The 14856-nt window shown below is 38.5% G+C and overlaps 1 non-coding gene across 1 annotated transcript; it reads right to left on the bottom strand.

The window, feature by feature from the left end:
• Positions 1-5069: 5069 nt before the first annotated feature.
• LOC111882675 (small nucleolar RNA R71) lies at positions 5070-5175 on the bottom strand. Its single transcript, XR_002847215.1, has one exon. It is a non-coding gene; the product is annotated as a small nucleolar RNA R71 (small nucleolar RNA).
• Positions 5176-14856: the final 9681 nt, after the last annotated feature.

Raw genomic sequence — 14856 nt, 5'->3', positions numbered from 1 at the left:
GGTGTGGAACGGTCATTTTACCCTAAGAAGGATTATTGATTCAGCCTATCTAATATTTTGGTATGGTAGCCCGGGGAGCCGGTTGATCAGCAGTTCGGGGACTTTCAGATAATAGCTAGAGGGGTATCAATAGGTCTTCAGCAGTGCAAGGTGAGTCTCCTCACTATGTATAGGGATCTAAGGCCACCATGCCATCCCATTAAGTTTTTGTATAGTAGGAAGACCCGAGGATAGCCCTGGACATTGTATGTTATATGTTCTGGATCACGATCCGATGTCGAGCGAGGCCTGAGGAGTGTTTGTATGCTAGAGGTCATTATGATTCTTGCTAGTGTCAGTACGATAGGTTCCAAACCAAGTTCCGATGTCGGGGCAAGCCCGAGGAAGAGTTGTATATGCATGTTATATTATACTTGTTGTCTTTGTGACACTTGTATGTGCCTAGTAGGGAGGTAAGTGTGGGTGAGGTCCCGTATCTCATCAATAGCATAGTATGAATGGGTTTCCATATCACAATATTAGCAAAGCAGGGGCGAGGGCCGGGAGTAGTGAGTATGGGCGTGGGCATGTATCTCCCTGGCATCCAAAGTGTGGAGGGGTTTCCATAGCTCATCAGTAGTAGCCTAGGGGCAGGGCCTAAATTAGGCGAGTCCTTAGATAGAAGTACAGTAGAGTATGTTTCTTTGTGTGCTAGTTTGTTATATGTTGTTTGTGTATAGCGGGTGAGGCCTAGAGACAAACGGGGCCTTAGAGAGACAAATCTATATACCGAGTGAGGCTAGATGCCAGGCGGGTCCTGATGTCGGGCGGGGCCCGATGTCGGGGAAGTCCCAATGTAGCGGGCGAGGGCCAAGTATGTGGTTATATGTATGGTAGGTGGAAGAGTGGGGAACTCACTAAGCTTTGTGCTTACAGTTTTTAGTTTTGGTCTTAGGTACTTCTGGTAGCGGAGGGAAGAGCTTGGGATGACTGCATGGCACACACTAAGTAGTTTTTAGCTTGGGATGTTCACTCTGATAAAAAGAATATGTTTTGAGATTATACTCTGATTTAATATAACGGTTTTTGTTTATGAATGAAATGGTTGATAATTCTGGCTTTTACTAATGATTTAAAATGAAATTTTTGGACTGGACTTTTTGGATGTTACACACTCTTTCTACTCATTTGGACTTAATCCGTTAAGACCTTGGCTCATATCACAGATCTAGACTCCCTAATAGCTCTTACTCCATAAATTCAGTGACTTTAAGCCTTGGCATTGCGGATAAGGTCACAAACACACAAAACTCTCACTCTTCTATCACAAAATGATCATATCTCATGCATGGCTTGATTCTAACGTCCAAGTCTTGATTTTTATGACATTACACCACTAAATACACTTAGAGGGTTGATCAAAGTCTCTGGAGCTCAATATCTCATAAAGTCTCCAACTTTTGGGACAAAACCCTAAAATACTCTATTATGATGCACAAAACAAAATATTGAGAAAGCTTGAAGCTTTATACCTCCATATGAAGCTCCCAACACATATATGCTCAGATCCAAGGGCCTGGAATCTCACTCCTTCTTCTCCAAAGCTTCTTCTTCACTCCATGAACACAAAAAAAACACTAAAAGTGTAACATCCCAATTCTCAAGGACAAAAATTTCATTTTTGATTAAGTAACTTATAAAATAGTTTACTGTAAACATTACCAATGTCAAATCAATTTTTAAAACTATAACAATGTGTCTCATAACTATATCATCCATAGAATAGAAATCAGAGTACAATCCCAAAAACCAAATGCGGAAATCATGTGTTAGTGTGATGTGCCGCTACCGCGCCGACTCCTTCCCTTTAGCTGAAGAGGTACCTGAAACAAAACTGAAAACCGTAAGCACGAAGCTTAGTGAGTTCCCCCATCATACCACATACCATACAATCACATAACATACATACTGTCAGACATATTTGGGTGCCCGACCTACCCCTTCAGTCCTCTCGACCGGTAACCTTGCCTAGCATATCTGGGTGTTGGCCTACCCCTTCGGTCGTCTCGACCGGTGACCTTGCCTAGCATATATGGGTGCTGGCCTACCCCTTCGGTCCTCTCGACCGGTCTATCACATACTATCACATAATTTTAATCTAGCATAGATGGGTACTAAACTACCCCTTCGGCCCTATCGACTGGTTGGGAACTACCTCCCCCTATTACGACCACTATCACATAACATCATATCATGCTAGCACATAGAACATAACAGGTAGTAGCATACCTAGATGGATATCACAAAGACAATCATCTAACACACATCTCCTACCATTAGGTCGGCATTGTGGCCGTAGACCCACCACTACTGGAAGGAAACTCACCACGATGTCGTGTAGTATCTGCACAGTCCTCGGCAAAGGAATCAACTCGTCTATACTCCTCAATTCCTACACAATGACCTTTTCCGATTACTAATGCATACATGTAACCCTTACAAGGGTTGACCCAATATCAGTCAATGACAAAGTCATACCCATGGTCAAAGTCAACTTTTGGTCAAATTCAACATCTAGTTGACTCGACTCGCCGAGTTGGCCCCCAACTCGTCGAGTCTCCATCACCACAAAATGTCATAAACACGTCCCTAGCCGTCGAGTCTAGCAAGAGCTCGACGAGTTCGCCTTCAACAACACATCGAACAATCTTTAACCAACTCATCGGGTACATATTCATCCATAAGAAGATGTTCAGTCTATGACTCACCGAGTTCCTCTTGAACTCGCCGAGTCCGTCTTCATAAATTGGGAGATTGCCTTGGACTCTCCGAGTCTATTCTTGAACTCGCCAAGTCCCATGATTTCCAGGTCTAAAACAAACCCCTATCAGGCTGAGTGTTCCTTCCACTCAACCAAAATCCAATTCCAAAAGACGTTTTGGGGAAAAAGCGTCCTGACTCGCTGAGTCACCCAAGTGACTCTTCGATTCCTTCTTTGTCCAAAACTATACAGTGGATTTCAATGGGACTTAAAGCATCCCAATCATATATCTAACCTCCTAGGGTCCCTTTTATATGTAAAGCTACGAACTTGATGTCTATGCATGGGCTTTTTGGCTCAAAAGGTTATAAAATGGGGTTTATATGATACATGGGCTTCCCATGGCCATAAAGTTGGCACCTTTATGCCATTGGAGCCCTCAATGGTTCCAGATCTGAAGCACAAACCCACACATACAAGCAAATCTGAGCATAGCCTCTCAAAAGCTTAGAAAAGGTAGAAAATAGCCCCCAAACAAGATCTAGGAGATAGATGGTCAAGGTTCAAGCTTTTTACCTTGAATAAACTGAGAATAAAGCAAAACTTCAGGATCTTCTTGCTTCCTCTTGATCTCCCAAGCTCCTTTCTTCTTTTCAAAAATCAGTCACACAACAAATGTCACCACAAAGCTCAAACACACTTAATAATGGTTTAGGGTTTCAATCTAGGGTTTCTATGAGTTCGGAGGGTGATAGAGGCTGGGTTGGGATGAGATAAAATGTTTAAATAAAGTACAAACCCAAAATATTAGGGTTTTGTCCAGACAGCTCCTACTCGTCGAGTCGGTCTTCCGACTGGTCGAGTAGGTCACTTAAACCCCCAATTAAAAGTCGAGTCTACTCGACAAGTTGGGCCACCAACTCGCCAAGTCCCATAGTAAATTACAATATTTCACGAATTTAAATACGTACCAGGGATCAGGTGCTACACAAAGGCTCTCAAATGCACTCACAAACTCCACGAATGAAGGTTTAGGGTTTAAGAGGGTTTGCAATCTGAGGATGGTAGCCAGGAATGACGCCATCTCATTCTTTATATAGGGACACCCCTCAACTAGGGTTTTTCATTCAGTGCCTAGTACACCCAGCGTAGCCTCTGGTATGCCAAGTGTACTAGGTGGATCCACTTAAAAATAACACACATGAGTACGCTAAGCGTACACACACGTACGCCCAACGTACTCAACTACCACCTTTCTCAAATAAGGGACTTATCCTACCAAAACTTCAAACTTCCATAGCTTCCTCGATATAACTCTGATTCCAATGAACCTCATACCCACGGAAAGGTGTCGAGATACCCTATGCTTCTAGCAACATGTCGCAATCCCGAGGCTTCCTTCATGCCCGGGTTGCAGCCCACAAACCCTAATCACGGACGATTCGAAACAGGATGTTACATGCTTAGGACGTGAACTCGGTAATTATATGTTATTTTTTCGTTTTTCATTTTCTGTTTACTTTTTCTGCTACAACATGAGGTGGTATTTCTTACCACGTCGTGGAGAACGTTCAGTAGGAATTTTTAATTAGTTTTTGTTCATTTTTACGTTTTTATTTTTTGTTTTTGATGCAGTAGTATACGACCCGTGTATCAAACACACCATGGACGCCACCTTTTGATGATCCAGAGTCAGCCCTTCGTAAAAAGACAGATAAGAATGTAGGAGAAACCAACCCACCAAAGAAATCACCAATTCAAAGATCTTAAATCAGTTTTTGGTAAGAAGAAAGGGGAGAACGTAGGTGAATTGAGCAATTCCTTGAAAAATGAAAGAAAGGTTGAAAGCTTTTAGCATAATCCGAACACACAAGAATCTGAATATGAATCTGAACCCGAATTAGATAAAGAAGAGAGAGAACCTGAAGACGAGCCAAAAGAAAAAATGGCGGACATTACCGACATTTCGATGGAAACATACAAGAAGAGAATCTGAGATGATACCGTTCTAGCTTTAGTGCAACCCGCGATTCTCACCACCGCCAAATTCAAGCTAAAAGGACATATTCTTTCAGTGCTTAAGGATGTTCCATTTTCCGAGAAAGATCATGAGGATGCTTACAAACACCTTGATGAAGTCAGTGACTTTGCTAAATACTTCAACATCCCAAATACTCCACATGAAATGGTGTTATTGAGAATGCTTCCAGTCACTTTTAAAGGAGCTACTAAGGATTGGTTGAAGGCACTTCCACCGGGTTCCATTACTCCGTGGGCACAAATGTGTGAACAATTCTTAGAGCAATTTTGCCCACCATCAATAGTACCTAAACTTAAGAAGGCAATAGCTAACTTTAAGCAACAACCGGGTAAATCACTTTATGAAGGATGGGAGCATTACAAGGGATTACTTTGAAATTGCTCCCAAATGATTTTAATGTGCAACAAGAAGTATCAATCTTCTATGATGGGGTAAATGTGATGACAAGGAAAATCCTTGATTCTCAAGGACATTTAACAAAGAAAAATCCCGCAAAAATCAAGGAGCTTAATGAAGAGTTTTCTAAGCATTCATGTGAGTATCAAAATCCTTGACATGATGGAGCTAAAGGAATTGGGAGTGGCACTTCGGAAGACATGGCGGCTACTTTGGCTATGCTAAATAATATGGATCAAAGTATGACAAAAATGGACTAATCTATACATGCTATTCATGTGGGTTATGAAAAATGTAATGGTCTACATTTGATAAGAGATTGCAATTTGGATGAGAACGAGAATAAGAAAGCTCAAGTATGTTACTCAAGTGGAGACAAATACGATGAAGATTGGAGGAAGCCGAAGAAAGAATGGTTGTCAAACGATGAATACAAAAACCAAAAAAAGACGAAAATCTAGGCAAATTGGCTGAGGCTTTTACTAAAAAGAGCAATCACAATTGGAAAAGAAAGTTAATTCGGAGTCCATCCTAGCTAGATTCATGGAGGCTTCGGAAAAATGACATGATAATGCGACAATAAGAGACCAACAAGATTTACTTAGAAATCATCAAGCATCGATCCAAAACATTGAAGCTTAACTTTGTCAATTAACTACATTGGTTAATGAAAGATTAACACCACAAATTCCTAATAAAAAACCACAATCGCATGTCATGGTCATCGATACTCAAGAAGATACTATTTCTGAGTTCCTAGTAGCCCTAGAAGAAGAGCCAAAGCATCCCAAACCACAGCCAAAGAAGTCGAAAGTCGAAGAAAAAATTGTTGCTTAATCACCAATCTTACGACGTGAGAATCCCATTCTCACGATGTGGGACCACTCTGAACAGAAAAATTTGGCTGATGTTCAAGCTTTTTGCCCTCGGCTACCATTTCCTTCTCAAGCTAAAATTCACCCACTAGAGCAAGAACATTTAAAATTTAAGAAGCAAGTTAAGGGTATTCCTGTTAATACCCCTTTTATTGAATCTTTAGCACAAGTTCCCGAATATGCAAAGTTTCTTCAAGACTTACTCGACACTCGCCAAAAACTAGAGAAGACTTCCAAAGTGATCCTTAGTGAGCAGAGTTCCATGGTGATTATGGGAGAAATACCAAAGAAGATGGGATATCATGGAAGCCTTACAATTCCATGTGAATTCAGAAATAATATGAAGATTTATGCTTTAGCTGATTCCGGAGCAAGCATAAATTTGATGCTTTACTCGTTCTATCAGAAGCTCGCTCATTCAAATGGCTAATCATTCAGCGATTCATCCTCGCTACATAGTTGAAGACATCTTGGTAAAAATTGGAAATTTTGTTTTTCCAATTGATTTTTTCATTTTAGATATGAAGGAGGATAAAATGTACCAATTATCCTTGGACGTCCTTTGCTCAATACCGCTTGAGCCTTGGTAGATATACGCGAGTCAAAACTTACATTGCAAGTGGGAGATGAAGAGATGACTTTTGGAGTGGAAGATGGATTCAAAGAAGACTATGCTCGAAAAGAAGTGCTCAACGTTGATGAAGAAAACGAGCTTGAAGAGTTGGAGAAATTAATGGAAGAAGAAATTCAATCAATTAAACAAGTTAAGCATACTAAGCCAAGAGCCTCCATTCCAACAGTTTTTGAAGTATTTGCTTATAAAATTCCAAGTTCTTTAGTTATTCATGAAATTGAAGATGATCTGATGTCTAGTGATGAAGAAGAAGAGGTTACTCGGTTTGCATTTTTCTTCTTGTTTTTTCATTTTTAATTTTTTTCATTTTTAGATGAGTTTTAGAATAAATAATCCTCAAAGTCATCTAAGTTTTTAGAAAATAGCAAAAATCAAGTGTGGGGTTCATAATTGTAGAGTGGTTAAATTTAAAAAAAAAAAGAAATTGAAATTTTTGGACAAAAACCTCGATAACACGTCGTGATCAAAAGCCCATCTCGTGACCTATTTCTTTGGCCCATATCATAAGTCAAACTTGCGAACTCACGATGTGAGCATATGGCTCGCAACATGTTGTTTAAAAGTCAAATGGGGGGGGGGGGGGGGGGAGTTCATATACACTTCCACTTTTGGCCTATTATTTTAAACACGTGACACTCACGTGCAAACACACAAGGAGCAGCCCTTATTTCGGATTTTTGCATCAAATTTCTTCCATATTTTCTTGATTTCATGTTTCATATCCATTTCCGATAGGCTATTTATCTATTGTTCTTGTTAATTTCTTCAAATTTTATGTAGTAGTGTTAGGTTTTTTGTTTGCACCTAAATGTCAAAATCGAGTCAATTATATGCATATTGTAGGTTGCATTTTGGATATCTAGACTTAGAATCAAAGCCTAAGTAAACCCCATGTCTGATCTTGGTGGATTGGTACGAATTTATAGATCGATTTAATCTGCTAACTGCGAACTCACGACGTGAGGCCTAGTTTCACACTTTTTGTTTTGTTGTTGATTCATTTAATTGCTGATATTTCCTTTTGGTTTTTTTCTTGTTTATTATGCAGGAAATGGCTTCCAGGAGAACCAATGTGCAGTTCCAAGGGAATGTTTTTGACCGCCACCCGTTGTACCAAATTCCGGTCAACATGCCTCAAAATGTGGTGACAAACTTTTCAAACAAGTTGGGTTGGCTACATAGTAGGAAATTCTCTATTTCTTATAGGATTGATTGGGTGAAATTAGGAGAAGTGGGACTTACAGAAAGGGTGGCTCCTTATTTGACGAAGAAGTTTACGAGGGACAGTTTTTCTTTCACTTGTAATGGCAGGAAGAATGTATTTGAAATAAGCGAGTCCATTTTTCAAGGACTTAGTGTGGAATTTTTCGCACTGGTATCATTTGAGGACGCCACTGTGGATCCATATTTTCATGGGCTTTAGTTTTTTGCCTCGGTGGTGAATACATGGAGTGCAGTATGGTAGAGTTTTCTTGGCAAATGGGAATTTATGATGAGAGTGAGATGAAACTCTAACTTTTGATATCTTCTTTAGGGCAGTTGTTCGGGAGTATTTACCGGGAGTTAGTGGCTATGATTTTTGGGCAACTATTGCAAACGGGGCATTTCATTCAGGTGTTTCGCAAGAAAGCCATATTCGGTCCCCGATTCATAAACTCATCCATCGGTTGGTTACTTTTTCTATCAACCACAAGAAGCATGGAGACAAAGTGACAACTTTAAATTTATTCTTCATGTGGTCAGTTATTGCACCAGCGGTTTTTTGTAATATACCATACCATCTTGCTAGCTACTTGGGTAGCAAGTCAACCATCTCTCGAGTAGGAAGCCCTATCAATGGATGACATTTTGTTACTCTTTTGGCAAGATCCTATGGTCTTTTGACACCATGGTTGACTAGGACGGTAACATGCAAGGCGGGGGATGATCTTTCTATGGGATATTTGGAGTCCATGCATGTTTTTGTCAATATGGGATTGCACTGGTATTCATGTTGATAATGATGGGGAGCAAATTGGGCAACCTAAGCAGCAACCACATCCAAGAGGAAGGAGAAATGTTCGGGGACGTGGTGATAGAGGTCAGTCGATGCACCAGAATGCACCAATGGGAAGAGCACCTTTTGGCAAGGAGACGATGGCGGGCTATTTTGATCAAATGAGCTTGAGTATGAAGTGGATCGGTAGGACGATCAAGAATATGATCCGAGACTTCAACGTTACACAACCACCTCATTTGGGAGACCGCTATCAATTTTGTCCGAAATCGAGCGAGTATAGGACATGACGCGAAGATGGATTCTGGACAAGTGGGACACACGAAGATGCGGATGATTATTGATTTTATCCTTTTATTAGACGTTTTATTTTTCTTTGTTATTTTTGGTGTGTTTGTTTTTATTTTGGTTTTTTTAGAATGTGTAACAATACTTTGTGATGATTATATTGCTTCTTTCCACATTTTGGTTGCTTTATTGTAGAAAATCATGAGAAAATAGAGATATTAGAGATAAGAGCATATAAGAGCGAAGTCATTTCGTTTAGATTCAAGAGTCGAGACCCATAATTTTTAATAAGTGTGGGGTTAATTTCATGAGAGAAACGAGACTAGAGATGAGGCAAGAGTCAAGAAAAATAGAGTCTTAGAAGGGTCTTAAACCATTATGACATTCAGTTTCATTTCACTTGATAGAAGAAATTTTTACAAAGTTGCAATCTGTGTGACACAGTTCTCACGACGTGAGCTTTCATTTCTCACGTATTGAGCTCGATGCCAATAATATGCTGAATTCGTTTCTTATGACATCACGTTCTGAGTATCTTTCTCATGTCGTGAACATTAAGAAATGACCTTTATTTACTATTCAACCTTTGCAATGTGGTTTATGCTTTCCCACATTGACATACTATAATTTGAAGATCTTATGCACCACATTTGTTGAAGATTTGCGTTTTTGATTCACATTTTTCTTCCACATTTCTTTATCTTAGAAGATCCAAGTTCCTATCATATACTCAAGGTGTTCAAGTTTTCACACAAGTTTAAAATCGACCTCACTGCTACTACCACAAGGGAGTCTGTTTCTTTTTCTCCCTTTTATTGCTTTTAAATTCTTTTATGCATACAATGAGGGCATTGTATGTAATAACTATGGGGTAGGGGTCGAATAAGTAAACTGTTAGAAAATTTTAATGAATAAGTAAATTGCTAGAAAATTTTAAAATTTAAACTTTTTAAAAAAATTTAGAAATATATTTGAAATAATAAGCTAAAAAATAAATCTAGTGATAATTAAAAACTTAAGTTGCTAGTGTTATGTGGGATGATCCAATGCGAGTTTAAATGTTTAATTGAGCCAACACATGTTATAGTATATTTGTGGCTTCCCAAGTCTTAGTGAAAAGTCATGAGATATGAAAGGTAATCTGATAGTTTATATGGCATAATACGTTTTGCAGCCTAAACCTGAAATCTATCCTGGAGAGCTTATGTAATCATTGCACTTAGACTAATTCCTTTAACGAATAATGGTTGAAGTTAAAATCCCTTGCTTAAGCATGTAGGATTTGAGCGAAAAAAATGAGATATTATATAAAAAAGAGAGAGAGACAAATTAGCAAAAAGTTGTAAGAATTTTGGAGCTATCAAAGTATGAAGATCAAAAGATCAAAAGATCAAAAATTCTGAAGAATGAAAAAGTTGAAGATACCAAAAATCAAACAAAAAGGTGGTAAATTCAAAGAAATCAAAGATCAATTATTCAAGAAGTGAAGAATTCTAGAGACCTCCATTGTTGTATCTAAGATTGTAATTTTCTAGATTGTGTATGCTTGGGTAGTTTAACCAAAAATACCTTCAGTTTAAGAAAGATTTTGAGGATTGATTCGGAGGGTTGCAGAAATGAGTGTCGTATAAACTAAGGGGTGAAGGTTCATAACGATTGTGAGTATTTAGGATTGAAAAGTTGTTACGATTTTAGACACAAGTATGCGCATTGAGGTCTTGGTATAATGCCTGAGTTCAAAATGGATTGTCTTTTATGATGTTAGTGATGAAAGTTTGACCATAAATTAATTAGCTTTTCTTGCGGGAAAGCAAAGGATAAATGTGGGGTATTTGATATTGCCATATTTATACACATTTTTAGGCAATATACTAATGCATTTTGATTAATATTTTGGTTATTTGCAAAGATATATGGTACTTATGATATTGAATTATATTTTGTAGCCAAAAGGAACACTCTTGAAGATAAAGGACAAAAAGAGACAAGAATTGGGACTTTAGAGGGTTGGAGCTTAAAAGGAGAAGTATCTAGCTAAAAATTCAATCTCATGACGTGAGGAATCACTTCTCATGACATGAGCCTCAAGATTCTAGAATATTGACATTCAGAAGGTCAGAGTTCATGTTCGATATAGATAACAACCAAGCTCACAATGTGAGATGCCATATCTCACGACGTGAGAAGCATAATTACCAAAACTATATATAATCCTTAGCAGTTACAAATTGAGGGGACTTGGAGGATAGAGAGAGACTTTTGGAGGAAATTTAATTAGAGAAACCAAGTTAAAAGCATTCGAGGAAGGAGATTTGATTGATAGATTGAAGAACATAATCGTTAGTTTGATTTGGTACACTTTAATCATGTCCTTATTTGTTGTATTTGAGTTTGCAATTTCAGCCATGAGTAGCTGAATTTAGCTGCTTCTTTTAGCAAGATGAAGCTTTAAATCCATGGATTAGTTTAATTAATTATGGATATTAATATTTGGTTATGTGCTTGTGTTTGATTATTATTACCTAGCATGTTAATATTTGATACTTTAATTATTTGAATTCATGTTCTGTGTAGCTTAGTGACCATTAAATTACATGACCTTGACACCTAGTGATTTAGTGACCATTGAATTGCTAGAGCTAGGATCGACCTAATCTTAGATAATTAATTGAAGTAACTAAATTTACTTATGCTGGAGAACATAAATTATGACCATAATTGTGTTTGTTAAATAAATCTTACATAGCCCCATCCATAATCAATAATTGATTATGTTTTTGCTTGTGTATGACCATACATAGTTTTACATGAATATTTAGTCATTTTGGACTTAAATTACTAATAATATAATATTTGGTAACCAACTTTAATAATCCATAATTAGTAGCTAACCATAGAGGAGAAGTAGATTCGAACTAAATGGAAGTATTTTTAATATATTGATTAAATTTGTTAGTTAAGTAATTAAGTTTGTCTAAACTGGCAAAATCAGATAAAAACCTATTTAACTTTTGCTAGTTTTAGGTTAATTTTTAGTAATTAATTTAGTTAATTAAATATGTTCCCTACGTTCGATACTTGTCTATTGAGCTATACAATATTCAACATGGTACACTCCCTTAGGTAATAATTAGTTTCATTACTAGGATAAAGTAGTGCATAATTATTTGATCATCAATTATATATAAATTGAAACCTGATAATAATGATTTTGATTGAGATCAAGAAATTTATATTATAAATCCATGAAAGATGATTGAGTTTACTCATGTAGATGATGATTGTGATTTGATTCTTCAAGAGGTAAAGAGACCTAACCACATAAGATTCTATCTATAATGATCATTATAAAGTGTGTGGATGGTCCATTGAAAGATAATGAAATCTAATCTCACTATGAGATTTTCAACACCCCGTTTTGAAAGTACTCGTTTGTGGTCCCGGAAGCCAAAGGGTAGGGGCGATTCGGTCTTTTATGGGTCTCGGGTTTTATCCAGAAGGTTTTAGGCTTGGGGTGTGGCTAGGAGCATAGGGCTTCTCTCCACCTTTTCATGATATAAAGTTCGTTAGAAATGGACTTAGAGTGAAGGAGTTATGACACTTTGAAGTTATTGTCAATCTTAGCCCCTAATGGAGTTTTGTGACAAGGCAGACCATTCATGCAAGGAATGCATGCGTGTGTTTAGCTGGGTACGCCCAACGTAAGTTGGGTTACGCCCAGCATATAAGGTTATATGGTCACGGGTGCGGAGAGGCGTACGCCCAGCATGCGCTCAGTGTTTCTATAACCCTAATTTTAGGGATGTGTCACTATAAAAAGAATAATGTGCCTCATGGGTCAGCCTCCATCTCATCTTTAGAGAGCCACCATGAAACCCTAACCCTCCCTAGAGTGTTCTTTGAGCTTTGGAGGCCATTAAAGAGCATTTTGATGTTGTGAAGCCATTTTTTAAGCAAGTGAAGAGTATAGCAAAGTGGTGGATCAAAGGGAAGCAGTAGATCCAAGATTGTGGTTCCATTTCAGATCATTTTGAGGTATGAAGTCTGAAACTTTCCTCAAGTATGCTTAGATCTATGTTAATGGAGTGTTTGGACCTTTTAGGTCCCAAGAATGGACCTTTATGACTCAACTCGTTTTCTAGGTCTAGGGTTGCCACCCTTAGTGTCATATGAGTCCCATATGCAGTAAAGTTTCAATCTTTAGGGCTCATTTGTGACCATGCATGAGATCTATACCTTTTCATGGAAGTTTGTTGTCATGTTTCAAGTTTGGGCTCATTTGGTGGGTTGAAAGCCATCAAGTAATCAACTTTATGGATTAAGACATTAAAGAGGACTTGGATCTATAATTGTAGCTTCTGGAATGGAGTATTAAGCACTTAATGGGAAAAGTAGCTTAACAGAGGAGTATGTTGCACGTACATGCAGGTACACGCATCATACACCACCTTCAGCTAGTACGCTTAGCGTAGAAAAGAGTACGCCCCGCGTACTCATCAGTTATGGGCTCGGTGTGTTTTGGGCCTTAGGTTGGGCCAAGTAGTGGACTTTCGGTCTTTGGGCCTTAGTGGGCCATCAGAAGTCAGATGTTTTGGGCCAAGAATATGTTTGGGCTTAGGGTAAGGTCTATTAGAAGAATTAGGCCCAGTTAGCTAATTAGGCCATTAGTGGGCCACTAGTGGGCTTGGAAAGCCTACCTAGTGTTGGGCCCTTTGTATTATGGCTTTGGGCCTTAGGTATGGACCATGTTAGACTAGGGGTAAAATGGTCATTTTACCCTAAGGAGGATTATTGATTTGGGCTAATTGTCAATTCGGGTAATTGTAGCTCGTGGAGTCGAGAGACCAGCAGTTCCGGGATCCACCAGCTAGCAGCGAAGTGTTATTCGTAGGGTTCTACAATCAGCTTCTGAGGTGAGTCTCCTCACTATTTGTATGGGTCTAAGGCACCAATACCAGCCCATTTAGTTTTTGTATGATAGGAAGACCCAGGGGTTAGCCCTAGGCATTATAGATGAAAGACCAGGGGTAGCTACTGGCACACAGTATGTTATTATGTATGGTAGGAAGACTCGGGGGTTAGCCCTAGGCAATATGTATAAAAGACCAGGAGGTGGCTCCTGGCACACTATATGCTGATTAGCTAAGTAGAGTAGTATGTATGTAGTTGTCTTTGTGTTGCTTGCATAGAATACCAGGAGGTGGCTCTTGGCACTTGTCTGTAAGACCAAGGGGTGGCCCTAGGCTTGGAAAGAAAGACCACGTGCGGCCCGTGGCATAATGGCAAGACTATGTTTGGCACATAGCACCTTACTTGATTATGGATATGTTTGATATGTATAGATCACAGTGTGTATGGCATGTATGGCCCAGTTGATATGTATGGTATGTGGTATTTGGGGAACTCACTAAGCTTCGTGCTTACGGTTTATAGTTTTGGTTTCAGTTATCTTAAATTTTCAAGAAATAGGAGCTCGGGACGATCGCAGCGCATTCACCCATGTTATTCTACATTATGTGATCTTTGGGATTAGACTCTGATATTTGTTTTAATTGAAATGTTTTCAATGTCTGGAACAAATATATGAAAGGTTTTCTTATATTAAAAATGAAAATTTTGGCCTTAAGTTTTGGAATGTTACAAGTTAGTATCAAACCTTGAGGGATTCAGGGACACTTTAGGGCGTGTCTGCACTCAAACTGATGACTTGGTATGAAAATTTTCAAAAGAAAAATCATTTTTATAAAAGAATTTTGAAAGGAATATGAAAAGAGAAAGAAACTTTCAAAAGAAAGGGGTGCGATGTGTGTAATCGGTCGTGCTCAAGTAAGTGGTTCCTAAAATACCAATACATGTTTGTTATATGATATGATTATGTGACTCGCA

Source organism: Lactuca sativa, chromosome 2 (assembly GCF_002870075.4).
Source record: "Lactuca sativa cultivar Salinas chromosome 2, Lsat_Salinas_v11, whole genome shotgun sequence".
Lineage (NCBI taxonomy): Eukaryota > Viridiplantae > Streptophyta > Magnoliopsida > Asterales > Asteraceae > Lactuca > Lactuca sativa.
This window is presented reverse-complemented; position numbering and strand designations above follow the sequence as displayed.